General features: G+C 42.9%; 1 protein-coding gene across 1 annotated transcript in view; it reads right to left on the reverse strand.

Moving 5' to 3' along the window:
* The window catches only part of LOC111246508 (transmembrane protein 198), a 65635-nt gene extending 46302 nt beyond the window's left edge, over positions 1–19333 (reverse strand). The window contains exon 1 of the mRNA XM_022796222.2: positions 17537–19333. The gene's annotated coding sequence lies outside the window, so the exon portion shown is untranslated. The remainder of the gene's footprint in view (positions 1–17536) is intronic.
* Between the last annotated feature and the right edge of the window lie 3542 nt (positions 19334–22875).

The following is a 22875-nucleotide window of genomic DNA, read 5'->3' on the forward strand; positions in this document are numbered from 1 at the left end:
TGTCTGTTCATTGATAGGCGAACGGCATCGGGTGAAGAGATGCCGAGGGCGGAAAAGTGCTGCTGCTCAAATAATGGACGATCGTCAATTTTGGAGATTTCTCCTGCTCTTAGCGCTGATCAGGCGCCGCTGCCGCTATTGACTTTGATCTGATGTGGTATCAGAGTAGACAGAAATCCATGTCGAGAAATTTTGATTGGGCAAAAACTTGAGCCGACGATTCGTTGACGTCATCGTACCGATTGCAGCGGTTAAATCGGCGGATTGATCCGTCCGTTTGCCTGGATCGACGCAGAAGGCTAAAGAATCATTCGCTCATATCAACAATGACGATTTAATAATAGTTTATCGAGAAAAAAAACGGTCGCGACATTGCAGTCTTTGACATGAGGACCCGACTACGCGTATAACATAGCGATCTAGTGTGTGTATCTAGAGTAAACAGATTATTGAAACAAAATAATAACGGATGACGTATGAAACCTGATTTGATTGGTAGCAAATTGAATGGACCCTATTAGAAGAGATGATAATATAATGTTATTATTGCACCCTTCAATTAAGACGTTAGTCAACATGTTAAGAATAAGAAAATACTTGTTTATAAATTATTTTTTATACTGTTGTCTATAGATAATATTTGTATAATCATTGATAAAGTAGTGTTGTTTTAAAATACGTATTTCGTCTATCAGTAATGTAGGCACCATCTTATAATGACTGTGATGTTTTAAGTGGCCCCTTCCATAATACCTTTAAGCCTCTTTTGCAAGATATAACTCGTGCCATTTACATCATAGTCTACAATCAGGGATAAGATGGCGGCGATATGGCTCGCATAATCATATATGAAAGGTAATCACCTAACTGTACATCCAGTTGTTGGTACTACTATTGGTACTATCTAACCAAGGCTTTTGATTGTCGCCGCGTATATAATCAAAAAAAGAACTTGATCTGCTAGCTTTTCTCACCGGATAATCATAGCACAGTAACAGATATTAAGCTTACTCAAGCGGGGCTCGTTGGTACCTATATAACAACTGAGACACCTAAGGGATCTACTGTTCAGAAATCCGTTTTTACTCAATTCGGTACCGTGCGCACAAACTAACGTTCCTGTTTTTGACAGGATCACATATGTACCCCAAGGATCTCGCGTTTAGACTGAAAGAACGGATGGAAATCAAGGAACCAGAAGAATTCGAAGGATTGAAAAGACATTGAGATGAAAATAAGTTCTGCCGCAGGATTTGAACACTCTAGGAAGTCGTGGAGTTCACCACGCCAGCAGTTGAGGGGGCCGCAGCAGCAAAGCCAATTCCGGCGTGGGAGAAAAATGAACATCGAAAAGGGCATCTACTGTTCAGAGTTACTTCCCTGGGAGTGCACCGCAGGTGGCTTAACGGCTATGGGTCGGGCCATAGCGGTGGGGCCCAACCCCACCGCTGTGCTCGACGGAGTCGGACTGAATCAGACCAGTGATGGTCTAGCTTCCCCCTTCTGGCTCTCTCTGCTTCAGTGTGAGTCGTTTGACGGAGATATGCCCGATTATATTCTCCCAGAATAAATTCACTAGGTGATCCTTATTGTCAGACCTCACGCCATACCAGTCAGGAGCCGACTTCAAGAGAGGCCGTCCGACCAGAGCCTGCCAGCTGTAGAAGAAGGGGAACGCTACTAAAACACACTAAAATGGGTGGATAGGAATAGTTAAAAAAAAGAAGAAAGACACGGAACTACTGAGGAGCTCAATTTGTCTGTCTGAGTTATTAGTGCGACGATTGTGTATCTAGTAATCGGCACCGGAACGCTCATTGCCTTGATTTTCGAGGAGAGCGCACGAGGTGGTCGCACTCACGTGGCTCCATTCTATTCGAAAGTATCTCTCCATGAATCGACAGGAAAGCTTTGTGCAGATGTGACATTAGGCTGGTCGATGTACAGAAATATAGCTGGTCCCAACACATTTGGAACGGTGACTCCACCATCAGGCAGGAATAGGACAGGGAAAGCTTTTCAGTGCAGACTGCTTTACGGAACTCGATTTTTGAGGAGTAGGACAACCTAAAAGCATGCACCAGTAGGTGAAGTTGCTTTATTTCTGTAAATAGTCCGAATTTAGAAGCCATATTGCACTCAAAACGGGATACAGCTGAACGAATAAAACAGGGCATCATCTGCACAGCCATCGGTAAGCGGAACGAAAGGGCAGAATCGTAGCTGGCGATAATGCAGTTTGCTGATAAGGCTCAACTTTTCATTAGGCCTAGTACCTTAATGATCGACTGCGCACGTGCAGCTTTGGGAATTTCACCAGCAACTAGTTTTGGTTCCAATTTAAAATAGTAGGACCGGTTTAATGTTTCCTTTGGCGCCTATCTTACAAAAACATTGTACTATTTTTCTGTTTATCCTCGAGCGTAATCACCGATCGAATATTCAGAAAAAGCTCCAGTAGCGCCACCAAGCCAAAAGCGGCCTTCTAAGATCAACGATAACAACAGCCGGTGACTTCAATTCATTGGTTTTTTTCTTTTTTTTTTTTTCCTACCTATTACAGGCCATAGCTATTTTCTTAGCAGAAATAACAAGACTGGTCTGTTATTTAGTTCAGGTTTGACATGTGAGAAGGCGCTTTTGGCCGCCTATGGCACTGTTTGAAAGCCAATGTTTAGCGAATAGTTGAGTTAATCACGTAAATATGCTGGAACAATAACTACTGTGCATTTCTTTTAACATTGGATCAGTGAACTGATCTCTAAAAGTCCAGACCTTCCACTTGATCGGCAGCCATAGGAATCATACTCGTCGTACTCCGATTCGTTTAGTTAACTTTCTTAAAAAGATGAAATAGTTCAGGTGAAAGTAGTTAGTAATATTTAGAAAGAACTGCGCAGTAAACATTGCGAGTTTCGTAAACAGATTATACAATAATAACAAAAAAAGTGACAAATGGCTGTCTCATTGGCGAAGTCCTTGATCCCTAACAGATTACAGCTTAGATAGATTCTACACAATCTGTGTGAAATAAAAGAAAAAAAAACTACCAAGATTTAAATATCGTACGCCGACAGCCAGTCCTTATTAAAACAAGTCCTTTTTCACAAGACGAACGATGGGGTTAAGGCTAGTAAGCCCCGATTTAGTTCTAAATAAAAGTGATGTTTCGTTCTGGCATAAACATGCGTTCGGGGCAGTTCAGCCATTTGTTGCTGAAAATAGAGTGGGTCAGGGTAACATAACATTAAATTATATGTATATATACTCTTTCAGTATTAATAAACACCGTTCTATTAGTTGAATATTTAAACGCGTAACTAGCTACAGAACGCTTAGAATAATGAGATACCTACTTCAAAGAAGCTTGGCCAAAAAGCTTTTTTGCTTGGTAGATTAATTAGTACGAGAGAACGCCCAACGAATGAGCTTCTCGAGACCTTGTTAGAAGCAGATTTTCACAACATTTCATAGTAATTTATCAATAATTGTTTAAAACCTCATTCAATATATTTACGAGCATTAGGTACCCTTCGTCTACATGCTGACCTATGCATGGAAATTCTCAACCGATTGTTGCTTTCCTTGCATTACCTATCATGAACGTTGCTCTACATGCGTCTTATCACACGTGACCTAACTTACTGAAATTCATTCTTTTTGGCCAAAGCGGTCAGCCATTTTATTGTGCAATATATCTGAGAAGAAATAAGCCCACGTACAACTACTAATTACATTTCTAAACTCACTTTTGGACAAGTCCCCTTATTATGTCAAGATCCTAGGTCAGAGAGAACTGTGCGGTTCTTCGAAAATTAATATTTCACGTCATATATTAGTTTCGCCAATCCGATATTGCTAGCCAGTATCTAGTCATTTTATCTATGTCGGTATTATACGCATCGCCTTGTTCGTTCTTCAATGCGCGGGACCGTAACACGCAGCGCGACCGCCCAGCTGTCCTGGCAGCGGGTATCGCAGTGGTAGGCGTCGTCGATGGACCCAAAACAATCATGGCAGTTGTAATGCGGCCGTCAGGTCAGTCACCCCCCTTTCGCTTTAGTTTAACGACGGTCATGTATGTACCACCTGTATACTGAAGATAGTACAACGAACACCAAAGGTACACCACCTACAAGCCACCATTGAAACCACCTACACCACATTGAAGAGTTGCATCGACAACCTAATCTAGATGCATCCCATGGACAATACACGTATTTCGTGTTGGATCAATTCTAATGAAGACAGCTCACGTGCTGTGTAACGCATTTGCTTCAACTTTGGCCGTTAGGGCAGCTACAACACGGAAACGAGACGGCAGCATCCGTACTCGCGGAAAAAGCAAGGCCACGAATTACATCTAGCGAAACACCGGCAGAAATTCGAATGACGCTCACTTTTTTTTGGAAATCGATCAGAAGATACTCACACGTCAGATTCCGATGTCCTATTTCGTATCCGGCAGCCACATCAACATGGATAAAAGGCGACCGAACGGTAACTACGGGATGAAAAAATGTACAGGCAAATGCGAGACACGTCGCTTCACATAATTGGACGTGACCTAAATAATACTGTCTTTTATGTAGCGCCACAAACCTCTCTTTGGTCTTTAAAGAAAGGGAAAATGAAACTCGCTTGGATCTCCTGATTCATGTTCTCATATTTTTCCTACATTTAAGGTTTAATCATAACTATCTTTAATGTATTCACTATATAAACTTTACTATGTCTACAATCGGCAAATACACGACAAAACAGTAGAATATCGAACTGATGATTCTGGCAGTAGGAATCGCAATTTTATTTGAAGACACTCCTTGGTTAATGTTTGACCTTAATAAATCCAAAGTCTGTTCATCGAATCTTCACATAGAAGAAGGAATATACACTAGCAAGAAAGTCCCGAAAAGACTGAGATGTTCGATAGTTGTCAAGACATATTGCAAGTGTACCGTAAACTTTGTAAAAACGATAGCATAACCATTGACGAATGTTCTGTTAAACAATTGCTGAGTGTCTTTTGCCACTTGATAAAACGAGTGAATCTTCCGATATCTTCGCGGAACTGGGAAAAACCGCTTTTCCAAAGCAAGTCCAAACGTTTCAAATTTTACATCCACTACTACGGTCGGGCTAGCTTCCAGCATTAGAAGTGCGTCTACACCTAGTCTGGAACCTTTTCAAAGGTCGAGTAGTAAATATGTAGTTGTAGACCAAGCCTCACGTTCAAGGTACTTTCTGGGGCCTACAGCTGTTAGGACGTTAGGTCTTGGTAATTTGGGCCACTAGTTGGAACTATACTTTCGAGCCCAGACGACTTCATGTACCTCTAAACATTGTAGGCAAAAATTTGCACCATCAAAACTGGGGCTAATTACACTTCTTAGTCTAATTAGTTATAGGAAGGCTGATGCTCTATTCTAGGCAGCTTGAAAGTTTTCGCTACGAAGTAGAAAGATAGTGCAATCAATGCAACAACGCGTAACGCTCACTAGAAAAACGAAGCACCGAGAATAATTAATGTTAACTTTAAATCGAACCAGAAAGATAAAAAAAAATAGTATAGCATAGTTATATAGACGTAGCCAGGAATAAAAGATCTGCGCTTCTTTCAAAGAAGGGCGGTGGTTAGTAAACAGAAATCAGAAAATATTTTTAAACAATAAGTAAACAATAGATACAAACATGACATGCCGAAAGCAAACAACTGGTGTTCACCTACAACCCATCAAACCTAGTTATTTTAGATAACTGTGTAGAATCAGCGAAACGATAGCGCAGGTGGAGTTGTCAGAACAACGGAATGAAGGGTGGGCCTTTAAATCAAGTACTTGCGGGACTAATATACAGAATGTATTCATCCATGCTTGTTGATCAGGCAGTGTCTTGCAGTCGTCCGATTGGGGAGTATTTAACAGCGGACGCTTGCACAGCACAGACCAACTCTGTGAAAACGGCGAGACGATTCCTTCTTTCCAGGTTGAGTTGCAGTCTGTCAGGCGTTAAAAATACTTCAGTCCAGAGAACTAACGAACGCCTTCAGAGCATTTAACAGCAGTGGGAAATACAAAATGTAATAGAGCTGCTCTTGTATCGGCAAGGTTCCGCATGAACGGTTACTGAAGGAAATATCAAATTTAATTTAGAGCGTAACATCGACGGTCTGCCGTAAGAAAGCGTACGCAGCTGAGTAACTGGTATAGAAAGAATGCTAGCAGGATGGATTAGCTGTCATACACACAGATTTTAACATAAAATTCATATACGACTACGCGGAACACTAGTTAATAATACGCAGCTAATAGTGACAAAACATTGTAAACAAGTATAGTATTTAGTTTGCCTCAAAACTGCCAAAAAAAACCGACAAGCATCGAATAAATAGGGCGGACCCAGGACGAGCGACTGAAGCGATTTAGAAGCCTCCTTTCTGAGCCCCACTACCACAAATGAATGGCTAAACTGTTTAACGCTCTCACTGTTACGGGAAAGGATAGGTAAATGTAGGCGCATGGTTGCGTATGTGTCCCGTAAGTAAAATGTATGCGAAAGCACTGCCCACGATAGCTTCTGAGCGGCTTTAACGAGAAACTGCCACGACGGGTACTACTTTGCATTTATAGCACCCCGCAGCTCTTTTTGTGACTGGAAAACAAGGACGGGACCTTATGCCAGCATCGATTGTGCAGCTCTTTTTGCGGAGATGATACGAGTAGGTATATAAGACCTTTAAGATCCTACTTTAAGGTAGCTTTATTAAAGGACAGTGATAGGAAAATTATTTTGTAAATTTATGGCCTCGCTGTATTAATTGGTTCTGAATGCCTTACGTGATTTCAGTATCGTAGTAGCCCATACTAAACATTGGGTCCCACTGCACTTTGACAGCATAAAGCCTGTTACTTCTTTTGAACAGGTAAACTAGCTGTGCCCTTAAGGTCCCTATTCGCTAGCGTCTTAAATGTTACCCTCTTCTCTTTTCAGAGCCTGTCGAACGAGGTATAACTGAAATATAGCTACAATGACTCTCTAGAACCAATAGCAACAAAAACAGCAGCATGCTCAAACTAAAAAGCAATTTTCAAGTCAGTTTTTTGTAATAACTTGAAAAATCGACTGCAATAATCCCGCTTACTGCCCGCCATTGCTATGTATCATCCACAACTAGCTCAGCTGATAAAAATATATTTAACTACAATATGCCTAAAACATTATGATTAAGCATTAAATACGTGTGGTACAGCACGTAAGCATGCAGTGCACGGGTGAAGGATTGCCTTCATATCTGAACCCTGCTCCCACTCTGTCCATTTGTTAACCTGGTTCGTTGCCATTGGCCTTTGCTATCAGCCACTTTGGACTCGGTCGGTGTGGTGCAGAATGAGAAACCCGACGGGACGAGTCTAGCCCATACCAGCTGTGTGGATTCCCCGCAGCTAGATCATTGACTGTTTCCGCTAGACAGGCTCAATTCATACTACACGCCAGCCATCAGGCTGTTTCCTCTACCTCAGCACAGAGGATCACGCATCCAAACGTACACGCAGAAATCTTTCTAGATTCGCTTCGCCCTGCTTGTTAGTATAACCACAAACCACCTGAGAACACTCTGCCAAATCAGCTTGTCGAGCAGATGACCCATCATTCACTTCCTTTTACTCATTCTCTCGTTCAGTCTCCATATGCGGGTACCGTAGAGGCCATAAACACAGCCGCATGCTACAGAATCTCACCCCCCTCCTTCCCCCTTCAAGCCTTCGTATTTGTTTGCCTCCTTCCTTCAAGGAGATAGGACACACGGCGGTCGGTTTCATCCTTAAGTAGTCTTTATTCTTCTCTGGAGCACCAAAGAAGAACGAAGATGTACCTTCGTCGCATAGCTACGAACATGTACGCTTTTTTTCTATGTCTAACTACTGATGCACTAGTTTAGGTGAAAAGAAAGAGTCAAGCTATGAATAAATGCGTAAGCTTTCTTTTGCCGTTCGCCATGCTGTTACACTATTGCTTGTATTATACACCTGTTAGCCTACTAGTGTTTGCCTAGAGACTACTGGTTTGTATGCGAGGAGGTACATGCGGGGAGAGTTTCGCTGACTGGACTTTGTTCGGATCACTTTGTCTGGGTCACTTCGTCTCCGAAAGCGATTGTAGGCGCGAAGGCTCAATGGTACAATTCCGTCAAAACTATTTACGGGTAATGTTAGGCCAGACATTGACAAACAACGGTCGAGCAGCTACACCCAAGGTGCCCCACCCGTAGACCAAACCTCTACTACTAGCATGAAAGCTAACAGCTGGCGTTGAATCTGTCAGCTGGATAAAGAACTGACGCCGAGAAAGCTTCCGGTCTCTAGGGGAAGCGAAGCTACTGAAAGACAGATTCGTTCGTCGTTTGTAGAGGTTGGAGGAAGCAAAAATGGCTAAGAATCCCCCGAAATGCCGCCACATCATGCGCAGCATCGAGAAATTTCTACAAACGATGGACATCGCGCGGTCAGCCCTTAAGTAACCACTGCAGCGAAATCACTAGAAAGCTCTGTGTCATCACTAGAAAACACTCTAGCTGGGATTACTGTGTTACAACGAATGGGGAAAAAAAACTACGACGAGATTTGAAAATGACTATTAAGTTCATCTAAAAATGGCTGACCAAAGGTTTTTGCACGCACGTTTCCAAGATAATTCACTATAGGTTATAAATACAAAACCATAAGGTCGGTTAGAGAAAGGCCAAATGTTGACTTCCTTGGACGCCGTCCCGGTAAATCCACAGGTTTCGTTAGTTATAGCAGCGGTAGAGGCTCGCACTCATTTAGATTGCTGCAATACTGCAATCTACGTGCGTGATTCTGTTTACCAGAGATAGTTTCTCTTTAGCTCAATAGACAACTAGCACTAACCTGTTTTGTGTTTCAATCGGATCGCGGGACATTTATACACATATATATGCAGGATTTTCATTGTTTTAGATCGCAATTATTGTTTCTCCCTATATCCTAATCCCTGCGTTTTGTTTTCTATCAGAAGTTCACTGAAAACAGTCTCGAAGTAACGCGTTTTACACCTGCTACTTACTAAACTTATTTTTTAAGCACCAGCCAACAGCAATCTGTCTTCCGAATCCTATCAACCCATACAAATTTGAATGCACCTTATCGACTAATGCTGAACGAGAGCTCGGGAAGTCAAACAACAAAGTGAGGAAACTTCCAGGCGAAATCAATTGCCTTCACAGTTCAAAAAAGAAGTGCTCACTTAAGACAAAACTACCACCAAGTAACGATTAATAGTAAGGTGTATTTCCTCATACAAAAAATAGTGTGTGTCCGCATTTTACGCATAATAGCCTTAGTGAGAAATAAACACGGTCTGCCAATTCCAAGCCGACCACTTAGAACGAAGTTGATGGGGAAGGTAGTAGTAACTGCGTTCGTTATCTTCATTGAGTTCTCTGATCAATTTGTTATGCAGCTATCTCCTCCCCTCCCACTCTCCCGAATATATAGAGCAATGAATCGAAAAAAGTGCCGGTGACGTCTTTTAGCGAGTTCGACACGTCGGGACCAGATACTCCAATGTACATGCTACACGGATTGCGTTATTATATGTACTAGTCCTATGGAACGATCCAACACCCTGGGCGCATCAATTACGTCCATTTGTATTTATGAGCGTAGCAGACGCGCTTACATTGAGATCCGCTAAAAGCGACTTCTAATAACATTCAAGCTCATCGACTGGAACAAATGTCTGGCGGCGAATCTGGATACATGGGCTGCTGGTAAACACTTTTCACGTTAATACGAAAATGGTATTTCAGCCAATTGCTCGTGAATATAATAAATGTTCGATCTTAAGTCTGAGTGGATACGGACTGTGGTGCAATGGTACACGTAGTTTGTATGGTAGCACATTCTGCGAGTAAGGATCGTCATATCGTGATCCGACAGCCGTAACTAAATTAAGTTAACTAGTGCACCGTTCTGTTTCGTAATCAATGAAAAAAGTGTTTTCTTATTTCTAGTGCACGAAAAGGTGCCCTTGTTAAGATGATTTTCATTCTTTACCATACATAATACGGACAACGAAATTAACACTGTTATTCGGCGGACTGATGTCAAGATCAAGTTGGAAAGCTTTCAAGTAGTATATCCTCATATATCTGAAACTTACACACACATGTAGAAACACGAACTCCAAGTGGATCAGTTGGCGGCAATACGATTGCGGCTAGCCGCAGTTAATAATTTTCCTGCCTGTATTTTCCTCTTGTCTCCATTATCTAGGAATAGTGTCCTACCGCGCAACGACGCCACAAGGGACTGGCCGTTTCTACAAGCTTGGGCTAGTTATTTTAGCGGTTCGGAAAGGCCCACAAACACGCTTTGAAAGACCCAAACTGTAGAACACGTTCGCATAAAGAGAAAAAAGGAAACAGATGATGAAGCTCTTATGTGTATGTACGTTGTATATATATATATATATATATATATATATATATATATATGTATATATACTTTGCTTGCCTGCCGTAGCTAAGTACGAGAATTAATCCTTGCCAGATCATTTTAGGATAATATTTAAAATACCTAACCTGCTTCTAAAGCAGGGTGGAGCCTAGTGTGATCTAAAAGCCGGCGGCTATGGCATGAACACGAGTCGTAGCAGAACGATATATATATATATATATATATATATATATATATATAGTTCAGCTACAGTTATTCTGTCGTAAAGGAATATGTAGAGAGAAAGAAGGAGTGGCGCATCTATCAAACAGAAGAGCCCCTTGGTACCCACTTGTTGGTTAAACAGCAAACAACGCTATTCCCTACGACGTGAAATGTCAGAACAAGTTCAACCGGCGTGTCGAACAGAAACCCAGCGCGCTGCTTACATCGACGATAGCGACAGCCATGACAAAAGTACATCTGCAGAGCTGACACCACAACAGGACCAGCGGTAGCAGACATCAATCGCCGACGATGGCGATGACTTACTAGCAGCTCCCTTATTCGTTTTCCTTTTTTTCTAAGAGGCGACGCGACGGTACTACGTCGCCAGCGGTCTCGTAACAGTTACTAGCGACCGTGGAACGATTCGCTTAAAGCACTTTGTGCAGCAGTGGCGGCGACAGAGGCGACAGTGGCGGCGAAAATCGCAGCAACTGACATTTTCCTGCCAAACGAAAAAGGAAAAGGTGCTGATGCTTGTATAATGGCTGGTGATGCTGCTTCACATCGTCGGAAGAATTAAGCAAACCAACGAATGGCGGAGTCCCGTGGCCGTTCAACGTCGACGACAACATGAGGCGACGGCACAAAGAAGGCCAGAACTTGTTTAACATTTTGGTCTTCTTTTACGTTAGTGAAATTTCCTGTTGCTGCTTTCAAGTGGTAACAGTGTCTATCAACAGATACTGTGACACTAGCGGCAGCAGCAGTGTGAACTGTTTTTTCCTCGACGAAAGCAAGAGAACGAAGTTAAAAGGAGTGTCAAACCTGCCGCTGCTACTAAGTAAAGATAGTAGGTCAGAACACTCACGCACAGCCAGAACAGAGGGGTCAACAGACAAGCAAGGGGTGTTGCACTGTGCACTCCATCAATTTCATATAGGAAGCACAGTGTCACGTCGGTGTCTGTAGTGGCGTTGTGGAGCCTTGCAGAAGGTTCGATCATAAGACTGGTTTCCTAGCCTCGACAAGAAAGAACCATAAAGCCTGCTGATCAGGCATGGCTTGTTGCTTCAAGCACATGCGATCGTTCCCATAAAGGGTTTTGTCCTACTATTTTATCGGGCCAAGTTCTATACATCAAAGATCTTTCGCGGGTTCTGTAGAACTGGCAAAGGCGTGTAGCTTTATCAAGGTAAATACGTATGCGAAAGAAAGAGAAAAATTAGATGTTTGAGGAAATGCAAAGTGAATACTGCAGCACGAAGCGCTCATAACGCAAACAACATATGGCATACATTACTGGAAAGTAGGAAAGCTGGTAGTAGTCATCGTCTTCAACTAGGTTAAATGTGTGTATATGGATACATACCACGTATAAACCAACACGTAAGTTAATGACTATATGGTGTAATAACTCAGCTATACGAAGCAAAAATAATAATGCAAATAGAGTACATGCAGCCATTCAGTGTAACAGCGGCATTGTTGATATTTCCCAACATTCAAAGGTCAGCTGAACTGAATAAAAGGCTACATGTAAGTATGGATTTATGCCGGACATACTGTTATTATTGGATTGAGTGATAAATAAAAACACTTGACAACATGTTCGTTATTAAGAGCCCTTATCGCGGTCGAACAAGAAAGGATTACGTCCGTTGCGTGCTGGTGTGATACGCAGCACCGTACCTAGACAATGCATGTCTCTGTGATTGCTTAATGGTAACGTGTTTTCTTACTGAACTTAGGAACACGAACCGGGTTCGAGACTGAGCGTAGCCATATTCCGTTTCATTCTAAAAGCCCATCATTTGATGCAATGCTTAACAGCAGTATCGGAAGTGGGACCCAAAGCATTAATCTGTTAAAGCCCAGTAAAATTCGACGATATACGTCTTGCGTTAATGTATTTGACATAAAATTGCGCTGTCTCGTTAATAAATATTATTTGTTAGTTAACATTGATATACACACATACTACATCAATTTTTGACTAAACAGATTGTGACGGAGCTTTTCTACTGTATATACCGACAGCGAATTACTAACCTACCCTCTTTCTTTACCGACTGTTGGTACATTCGAGCCAGCAGCGCAATGCCTATTTTCAAACTCCTAAATATTACCCAGGAAAATCACTTATGCTAGAGCCTTGCTAGACTCGAAGAGTTGTTCTTCCTTTCGCACGCCTCCTCTCCCTGTCACTCACTCTCTCAGTTCCTATTTGAGTTCCTCTCCGGCGGACCTCAAACAGTGCGGTTTTTTCCATCGATTGCCCCAGAGGGTAGCGTCGATCAGCGAGCTGCACGGGTGGTAGGTGATCGGTCTGAATGGCAGTGCCGTCAGTAAGCGTTATGGTTGCTTCTTCAGTAGACCGAAGCTAGAAGAGTGGTTCAGCCCTGTCGGCCGCTGGCCGGAGCTACTATTTGTCCTAAAAAGTCCACAGAGCAAGGCAACCTCCTCTGATAATAATGCTGATAACAATAATGGTCTAAAGTTCATATACATCATACCATCAGAGATGTTCCAACGATACAAAATATTGTATACTTTGGCCGTTTTTAACGTCGTCATACTCCTGCGTGTGTCTTTCGCCCGTCCTCGCTTCATAACGGTTTAGCAAAGCAACCAGTAGGCCCGGGTTAACGAACGGGCAACTGATTGCCCCTATCAGTTTAAGAGCGACTGCCAGAAATAGTGAAGCGGACGTTATCATCACACGTGGTGCACGCAAAATACAGAGCATATATACCATAATGATTCTTGCCTCTGGGAGACTTCGACACGCGTGATGCAAGCGCACAATAGCGTATTCCTTGACAAAGCGTGATCAAGCACGTCTAAAAAGCTCATAACACGTTCTATAGGTGTAGTAAGATCCTCAATTACTTTTACTTCTTTTACAGCTAGGTCTTCACATAGCGCGATGGTTGAATATTGCATTTGTATGGTGCAAAAGAAAATAAGAATAATAAGGCCATTGACAGACACCCAAATAAAGGTTCTTGGATCACTTCGACTATTATTTTTATGATTATTACATTTTACTGAATTAATACTACGATTGTTTACACTGCTTGCTTATACAGTTAGGTGATCTCCTGCTAGCATAGGTCTCTCCCGTCAGGAAACCTAAACAAAGTTCAGCTGGGGCTAGTAATAACTAACGAGAGCTTTTCTTTGAAACGATTATTGTTATATAAACATTGCAATTTATCAATGCATTCCCGGTTTAGAGATACTAACCTATCGCATAATAATCACCAGCATCTCATCACGCCATTCAGCAATGTGGGTGTGGATTACCATAGAAAGCAGTATTAAAGATGTATGATTTGGTGACATTGCTGCCGGGCAGGTCCCTTTTCCTCTACAGCTTTGTTCCCATATCTAAGCAAAAACTGAAACGTTTACACATTCCGTATGGTCAACGAAGCTACATGTACTACATGGAGTAGGACTTAACGTTAGACTGAAGAGCGATATTTATTCCTTGATAACTCGCTAAGTTCAATATCTCGTTAGGGGCGTTCGAACAATCAGTGGTTAACGTCGGTTAGACTTTCCATTTTTTCCCGTTCGCAAGATAACCTGAACGGAAAGCTGCGTACAGGAAAAACACTAGGAGAAACTCCCTCGATTTATTATTAGCTCCAGGATGTGAAACAACAATACTTTGCCTTGAATGCAATAAGCACGGTTGGATTTCTTTTTGACGATGAAACGTTACGCGATGACACCTGGCATCACTGCCGACGCCACCCAGCTCGTACTGAGTTACCTGCCGGTCTGGCCATCTGCTTGACTCTATTTTGCTTGTGTCGTGCGTTCGCTTGTTTTTTGCTATTTCTGATGATGTTGATAGTTAAGCCACTGATATGGCTAGAATACCACCGGCTGGTGATTGACTCACTTAGACCTACACAGACCGGCAAGTCCAAGTACATACACTCCAACAGACAAACGAACGATGCACGGAGAGGCATCGACACTGTAGCTAGTAGACGCACATACGTCGCTCTTTTGGCTTTTTGCGGTGTTGAGTGAAGGTGATAAAACTACCGGTAATAACCAACCACCGACAGCTCGACGACTGCTGCCAAGTTGCCTGCCGCCGCTAACAGCCAAGGCTAAGTCAAACCCAGCCGCGGAACCGTTAAGAGGCCCCTTAGTGCAGACGCAGTAATGTCTCCCTGTAGAATACCACCACAACATAGAAAGATAGAAAATGTGGCTCTAGTCGAACAGGTTGTTTTTGATTTCCACGTTGTGGCCTGGAGAAGGACAGGCCTGCTGGTTTTAAAGCCCAGTTTCCGATTATATGTCTTATTGTTCGAGGTATATTATAGGTAACTTTGTATACATGTTATATCGGAGACCATTCAGCGAGGGGTCATACCGCGGCGCGAAAGGAGAGCGAAAGGGGCGAGAAAAACAAGGCCCGTTGTTAATATCGGTTATTAGCTGACAAGTGAAGCGCCATGAGGTGGGAATAAAGGGAAGCGGTTTAAAAAAAATAAGATTTTAATCAACTTGCACAAAACTGACCTAATCACTTTCATCAACTCGAATTGCTTATCACATCCTATCTTATAAAGAAGTATATAAAAATCACGTATCCTCTAACGTTTTCTTATTACAAAAAAATATTGTTTGGTATCATCATTATTACGCTGCCTGTCGTATTGGTTTCGATGAATTGAATGAACACGTCAGTGATTCGTAGTACCGACGGGATTTCCCTTGCATTGCTGGATCATAGAAGATTCCCAGTGGTGCAAAAATGGCAGCAAAAAAAAAAGTCGTTTGTCACAATCACGTCTTCAGCTTCTGTCAAATAGGACAGGGCCGAATTTGACCTAGCAGCGATATCCAATAAACTTATCAGATCATCCCTGGTAATTTTAGTTACAACATCACGTCCAGTACTTTTAAGGGTTTAATAGGCCAAGTCTGAATTCATTCCCATACAATTGGATCCCCGACGAACAATCCTGTGTACTCATAAATACGTTGCCTGAAAAGAGACGTCAATCATAGTGTCTATAAAATTTCCCTACGCATACTGGAGTCCGCAGTTTTGGTATTTAGGGATCATCGTTACGAAACTCACGAATGGAAATAAATTATATTTACTGAAACCGTGTGGTCTATTTATTCAACGGCGGTGTGAGCTGTCGTTGTTACTACTTTTCTATCGAACTCTACCCGTCATTCATGAAGCGACCACTTGGACAGATACTTCAGGGCCGAAATAGGTAATCGACGCCATACATCACGTGTTGCACGTACAGGTGAGAAGATCGTTTTCCAATTCGTCTTTTACTTAAAACTAATGGGCGAACGCGCGTAACAGGGGAATGGAGAAAGAGAATACACAGCTGGACGAGCATACTTTGCCTGTATTTTAATCCCGTCTTCCTCACAAAACTTACATGATTACATCGATTACCCATTGTCCATCGCATGTTCCCGTAGTCTTTCATTTCCGTAGTCGAACTCTAGCAAAAACAGTCTACAGACTTAGCTTCAACGGGACAAAAGTCGCTGCACAACAGGAAAAAGAGCACGCGCGCAGAGGAAGTGGACTAGTAGATAGAAGGAATATGAGGTAGGCCAGTGTAGTTCAAGCTACGTACGAAAAAAGAAGGACATACGTGCACGTAAAATCATGGATTAGCGTAGCATGTTCGGCGAGCGTATAATGATGTTATGGTAGCTACGGCTCTGTCTCGTTTCCCAACTGCGATCTATCCTCTGTCGTCTCGTAGTGTTCATAAATGCTGCTGCAGAGGCAAGTACTATGCTACTGACTATTGTCCTACAGAGGATCATGTCGAACCAGTTTTGGTTCCTACCCTTGTGTTCGGGGCCTGCTGCGACCCAGCCATACTTCATCGTGTCCGACTCTTCTTCGGTCCTTTGGCCAAGCAGATGTTCAGAGCTGCCGCTAGTCGTCGACTACCGACTAACTTCAATGAGTGATGACGTGGCTCCTGTATGAACTGAACGGGTGTGTACAAAATACTTATACATACATACACACACGCACGCACACACAAATAGATATATGTATGTATACAACACACAGGCATAGCCAGGCGGTGAGACAACACATCATTGTGACCAGAGCCAAAAGAATCGAGCACTACTAGTCGGTCCACTTCGAACACGAACGAGGACAAAATTTGAATCCATGTGCGCCATCGCCATGAAGCGGCTGGCGTTTCTGCGTGATAGAAGGTCGACGCGAAAACAGAAATAGGTCTTCGTTCGAAACGCAAGCATAGACAGAGTATAACAACAGCCACCTATGAGGGCGATGACGGTCGTCTGCGACCGAACAGAGGACGAGGCTGGCCAGAGCAGCCGAGAGCGTTACAAACGTTGTAAGCAAGAATTACATAGAGCGCTAAATTAGAAATGAGACAGAGAAAATACTTCACGCTATCGAGTATTATTTTTGTGCTCGAGAATTCCCAGTCAGGTTTTTCCCTGCTACGCATGTACGTGTGGAACTAGCCGAAACGTTCAACCTCCTACCCTGCTTTACATACGAAAATTACGACGAAGTTTATAGCAAAAATAATGAAGGGTTGGGCATTTCCTCATAGAAACTTCAATTGTTGCTTATTCCAGCTATTGCCTATATTTGCATAAATATCAATATAGACTCTAATTAAACTGTATTACTTCTGTATATATGTGATGGCAGTAAGGAACCGTTACGTTTCCTGTCACACTTTACAAACCGGTAAACATTATCGCTTACCACGAAATTGCGTAAAGGGTATTCGTGCTAGAACTTTTGTTACAACAACATCGAGGAGCGGCACTACATATACACCTACCTTAGTTGTATCCTTGATATCTCAAAGCTGTAGTAGCTACCCGACTAAATCCATTTTAAATACAGCTACCGAACCAACTAGCAAAACGTAACACAACATCAGCTATTCGACTGTATCCGACTTGCTCAACTTAGGATAACTTGCTACACCTTAAGGTGTAACTTGTGTGTACGCACTGGTCGTCGGTGATTACGGTGGCCAGTCAGAGAACGAACATAAAAATATCTGTTTTACAATTCATGGAATCTTCGGTGACTCGCTTAGTTTTCAATGTAACATTAATCCGAACTGCCTTTGAACAAACACATTTCTAGACTTCATTAATAAGTAAACACCGTTAAGACTTGCGCCCGTAGAAAAATCACTACTAGCACCTTGACGATGGTCACCTCTTCGAAGTTCAGATGCATTCGTTCGCGCAAAGAGTACATCTCCGGACCATTTGTACGATTGATGATTGCTTGTGGTAGACGTCTTACGGCAACCAATAGGCAATCGACTCGAAGCGAAAGAATTTATAGGTGAAATGGCACTGGCAGACGATTTGTTTGTCTGTCTGTGCCGGTTCCTTCTTCGTAAGCTAAAAAATAGCGCTGAATCTCACTGGGTCAGACCCAGTCTATTCGGTCGTTTCCATCGACTCGCGTTGTTGGCCTCTATCGTATTTTATATGTTTCGTTTGCTGTACATACACGTTAAGCATAGACGCGTGGGCGCGCGCGCGCGCACGTACGCACGCACGCACGCACGCAGGCACATATACACACGCACACACACACACACACACACACACACACACACACACACACAGGCACGTACGCACCACGGAGAGAAATTCGACCTCAATTTGCACTTGTAGAAAGAACTGGCGTGTGCTCAACGATGATTCTAGGTTAATCCAAGCTAACTTGAAAGTTGACTTTTGACTAGCTTGCTGTCACTCTCACGTTGATCCGTATAACGCCCCGCGCGTCGTTGCCTTTTGCACTCACACTGTTACAACCAAGCCACACGACTCTACTGTCGTGGACCCGGACTGCATTCGAATGCCTGCATTGTTTCACATCTAGCGAAATTTATCAAGTCTTCCTGTTGAAACGACCGAGCGGGCCGAGCGTTTGAACAAATCTCCTCTCATAAACTTCTGCGATCGAATGTGGATTGCTATCGCTGCCGCGTCGCGGTAACTAATGGCCACCACCCAGCTGATGACAACGCGAGCACTGCGAAGGGAACGAACGAGCAGCGTCACTCTCACCGGCACCGTGGCGCCACTGACGTGATTCACTCGCTCAATAAGTGACACGAAAAAGCATTTAGCGGTTAGAACTGTACTGCTGCTGCTGCTGCCGCAGCAGCATCCTCGTATCGCAGCCGTTGCTGCACTCGATGCTGTTCGCTGTTATTAGTACGGCTATTACGGCTACTGGTCTCCAATTCGTGTCGGCCGCATTAAACTGCTGCGATGGTGGCGACAGTCGTTGTTATCAGCCAGTGGCTGTGGAACACGGTGGCTGCTGTTTAAAACAGTGATTCTGGACCGGCCAATGGTGGCTTGTTGATTGTCGCTTTGCAGCCGCGTTGAAGAGACGAAGGCTTATGCTCCGTCGACTAACAGTCATGTAGCACCGCTGACGATGCGGCCGTGCTGTTGTACTAGCATTTCTCTTATCTATTGCGGTGAACAACCGTACTTGTAATAGATGTAGATGTAGTATTTTGCCGTTGCAGCAGCAGCAACAGCAACAGCAGCAGCAGCAGCACCCGGAGAGTCCAGAGAGTGCCGTGGCTGTGCGCTGTCGGCTGCTTCTGCGCTCCTCCTACAGACAACGTTGCTGCTGTCGTACGACGATGACGAACACAGCCCTCGCCACTTCACCACTCAGATGGGAGAGGGCCGAACAGCAGCCATTCGATCGACAGCAGCCGCGAACAGCGAAGGTAGCGACGGAGAAGCAGCTTGGACCTCGATACGATCAAACAGCAGCAGCAGCAGCAGCAGCAGCAGCAGCTGAAGTTCGTTTGGTTCAGTTTTTGTTTGGATGTCGACCGCAAGCTAAAAACGCGGCACAAAATCACGACGATAACGGCGAACAATGGTAACAGTACTAACAACGATAAACATGTAGGCAATTAATTAGACACAGCAAAGAAGAGTTATCACTATAGAGTTTCCTCTAGACTTCGGAGCTCACATGAGACGTCGCTGAAGGGAGAAGCAAGATGCAACCAAGGACACCGCCGAAGGTGATTGACCTAGACCAAGTCGCTGGTTACTATTTCTTTTAGATTTTCTAGGTTCCTTTACTAAGATGACAATTAGGTGACACAACCTATTGAAGAAGCAATAAGATGAAGCATCGATGTGGATCGCCGCATCTTTGCCTCAAATACGCTAACCCCAACGAACTTACCAGTAATCACTCGAGTCAATATTATAAAGTTCGTTAGAAGTTAGAAAAATGATTGACGTCACTTGTCAGAAGACGAACACGAATATCAATATATTATATTTATCATTGGAATCAATTTAAAGGTGTCGTCACTTTGTCTTGTCATCACTGATCATTGCATGACGGGTAGGCGGACACGGAGCACATTTTATGATTAAAGTTACAGATAATCGATTCTGCTCAAAAAGCCTTTGCAGCTCAGGACTGCATACACTCTCCAATGCATTACTGTTTCTATAATATAAGTAAAGAGAGTCTCTCCACTATCAAATAGATCTATTGAATAGGCTAACTGATGAACTTTAGCCTAATCGGAAAGAAGATATTTGTATCATTGGTTTATGTGCCTAGCTTCTTAACGGTGAGCGTACCTAGAATCCATACAAAACGTAGCAGTGCTTGATTTAAACTATGTCCAGTAAGCCATAGTATACTATGACTATATATGCAGTGCGTGCCGATGAAATAACGTATCAAATACCTGGCACTTGACTCCCTTCTTATAACCTGTGATTATTCTTATAAATCTGCGCTCTTCCGTTCGAAGTGCTTCTATTAAATATCTTAGGTAAAATTAATTGTAATAAATGAAATAACTGGCTTGAAAAATAGCAGAACTTCCTATTAAAAAAACCAGGCATTAGTTTCGGTTAACTGCTCTTCACAGTCCCTTCTTCAATATAAGTTGCTCAAGTTCTTTTTAGCCTATCATAAAAGGCTTGAGCGATTCATTCGATCGAGGAGGAGGACCTTCATTCAAAGGCGACGCCTCAATGACGACAAGCTGAGGGACGTCCTTTGCCGGGAGGTATGGACAGATTCGCCCAAACGCGGTCGAGGCCACAGTACACGGTGTCTGGATTAGGGAAAAGTAAAACAAATAACAGCGACGATTGCAATAGTAACAAGACAGAGTTCCTCCAAAAACCAGAGTCATTGTATTAGAGCCCGATGCGCTGTAGGGCTTAGTGTTATTTTGTGGTTCTGGAGAAGCGATTCGTATTCGCAACCGAAAGGGCAAACTTCCAAACAGTAAGGCACAACAACCACTGGGGGCAAAAAAAAAGGATGTGCGATTTAAAGAAACGCTTTTTAGCGACGATCAATAAATAAACGCACTAATAACCAATTCAATAGCGAATCTCGGGCACTTCCACCGTCACTTTTGTTATTTTTATTACTTTGACAGTCAAGCAATTGTCAGCGCCCATTAGCGCCCCAGCCTCTCCTTTAGCCACTTGTGTCGACAACAACTTAATGACGCTGAAGTTGAAGTCGCTGGACCAAAAGCAAAAACCAAACAAATCCCACTTTAATCGAATTGAACTCTTGACTAGAAAGAACTAGAAAACTAGCTGGCTTTTTTTAGGCAAAAGAAAAGCAAGCAGCACAGGATTTTCATGCACAGGGCTTAGCGAAGGAAAGGACGAATAGTTGTCTTATCTTTTTTATTCGCCTTTTCCATTTAAGCTACGTGCTAAGGACCACTTGCAAGTTTCCGCCTCATTCCATCGAAACTCATTACGGAGGCGTTCTCTATTGCTTTTCGGCGCACACGATGATGGCGGCAACTTCGATAATTCCTGCAACGAACAGCAAAAAAATTAGGACCAACACTTTATTCTGGTCGATCTTTTTTTTTCTTTTTCATTTCAAGGGCAGATCCTGGACAGATCTGAGTTTAGAATATAAGGCCATATTAGTTCGCTGGTCGATTTTCTAGCTGCCTGAACGGCCAGACACTCTATCTGGAGTTTGAGTAACGCAGCTGGCAGGTGGTCATATCGCGGACATCTGCTCTGCCTCGTCTGTGAAGATCTGCTTTGCGTGGGCCAGGGCGCAGATAAATGAACGATGCGATTCCAAAGAAAAAAGATAACATTATGGTGTTCTCAGTCGCAACACTAGATGCTACGGGCGGGCGCAAAGCTTTTCCTTTTAAGATGGCCGCGGTTACCGCCACCACCGCCATCCTCGACGAGAAAAAATTGTGCGGCGATATAGAAGAAGACAAGAAACGCGCAAATATACGCAAGTGCCACCGTAAGTAGGCTGAATCTTTCTGGTTGGACCGAGACGTCTAGCAGAAACTAACAAGGAAAAGGTGGCGGGCTCGGAAGAAGAGCAGCGATAGGGTTCGTAAGAAGATAACCCGGCGCAAAATCTCGCCGGCCGTGTCATAGGCGACGCGAGCAATAGACATACAAAGGCAAGTATACGCGTTCTCGCTGAGGTCAGTAGTAGCAGCAGCAATGCGGATGAGAAACAGAGGCTAACTTAGTAAGCGGGAAAAGAAAGAGCCGAATTAAATTTTGAACATAATTAAAGGAGAGCAGATTTTAAGTAGTTACCGAAAAATCGTAGGAGCGCGTATGGCATACAACTTTGTATGCCTTACGCGCTCCTTAGTTACAGTTATGATTCCACTGCGTGCCGCTAAGTTTTTACAAGTTTTAACTGGGTTTTAACACTGTAATCTAGTATAAATGAAATAATTGTTTTGTCAAAATAGGAATGAATGAGTATAATCATTACTATCACTTTAAATGAGTGCAATTCCGGATGGTTCTATAGCGAGTGTAATTTAGACACAATGGATCGGTTGGGTGATTTAAAAGTTATTAAATTGAGTAAAGTAATTAAATAAAGACATTAAAATTAAAAAAGTATTACTGCTACAGTGAAATTATTTATTATATGTATGCTCGCGTAAGCAGTAGGAGGTAACAATCAAAATTTGTTAGTGTCGAACAGAATTGCAGTGTGTCATTGAGCGACATGTTAAATTCGTAACTAAATCACTTTATCAGATAACTAGATAATAAGTAGATAAACAGATAATAAGAGACCTAATACTACCTACCTAAATACATTTGCATTTATTAC

Source organism: Varroa destructor, unplaced genomic scaffold, assembly GCF_002443255.2.
Source record: "Varroa destructor unplaced genomic scaffold, Vdes_3.0 BEIS01000003.1, whole genome shotgun sequence".
NCBI classification, from domain to species: Eukaryota; Metazoa; Arthropoda; class Arachnida; order Mesostigmata; family Varroidae; genus Varroa; species Varroa destructor.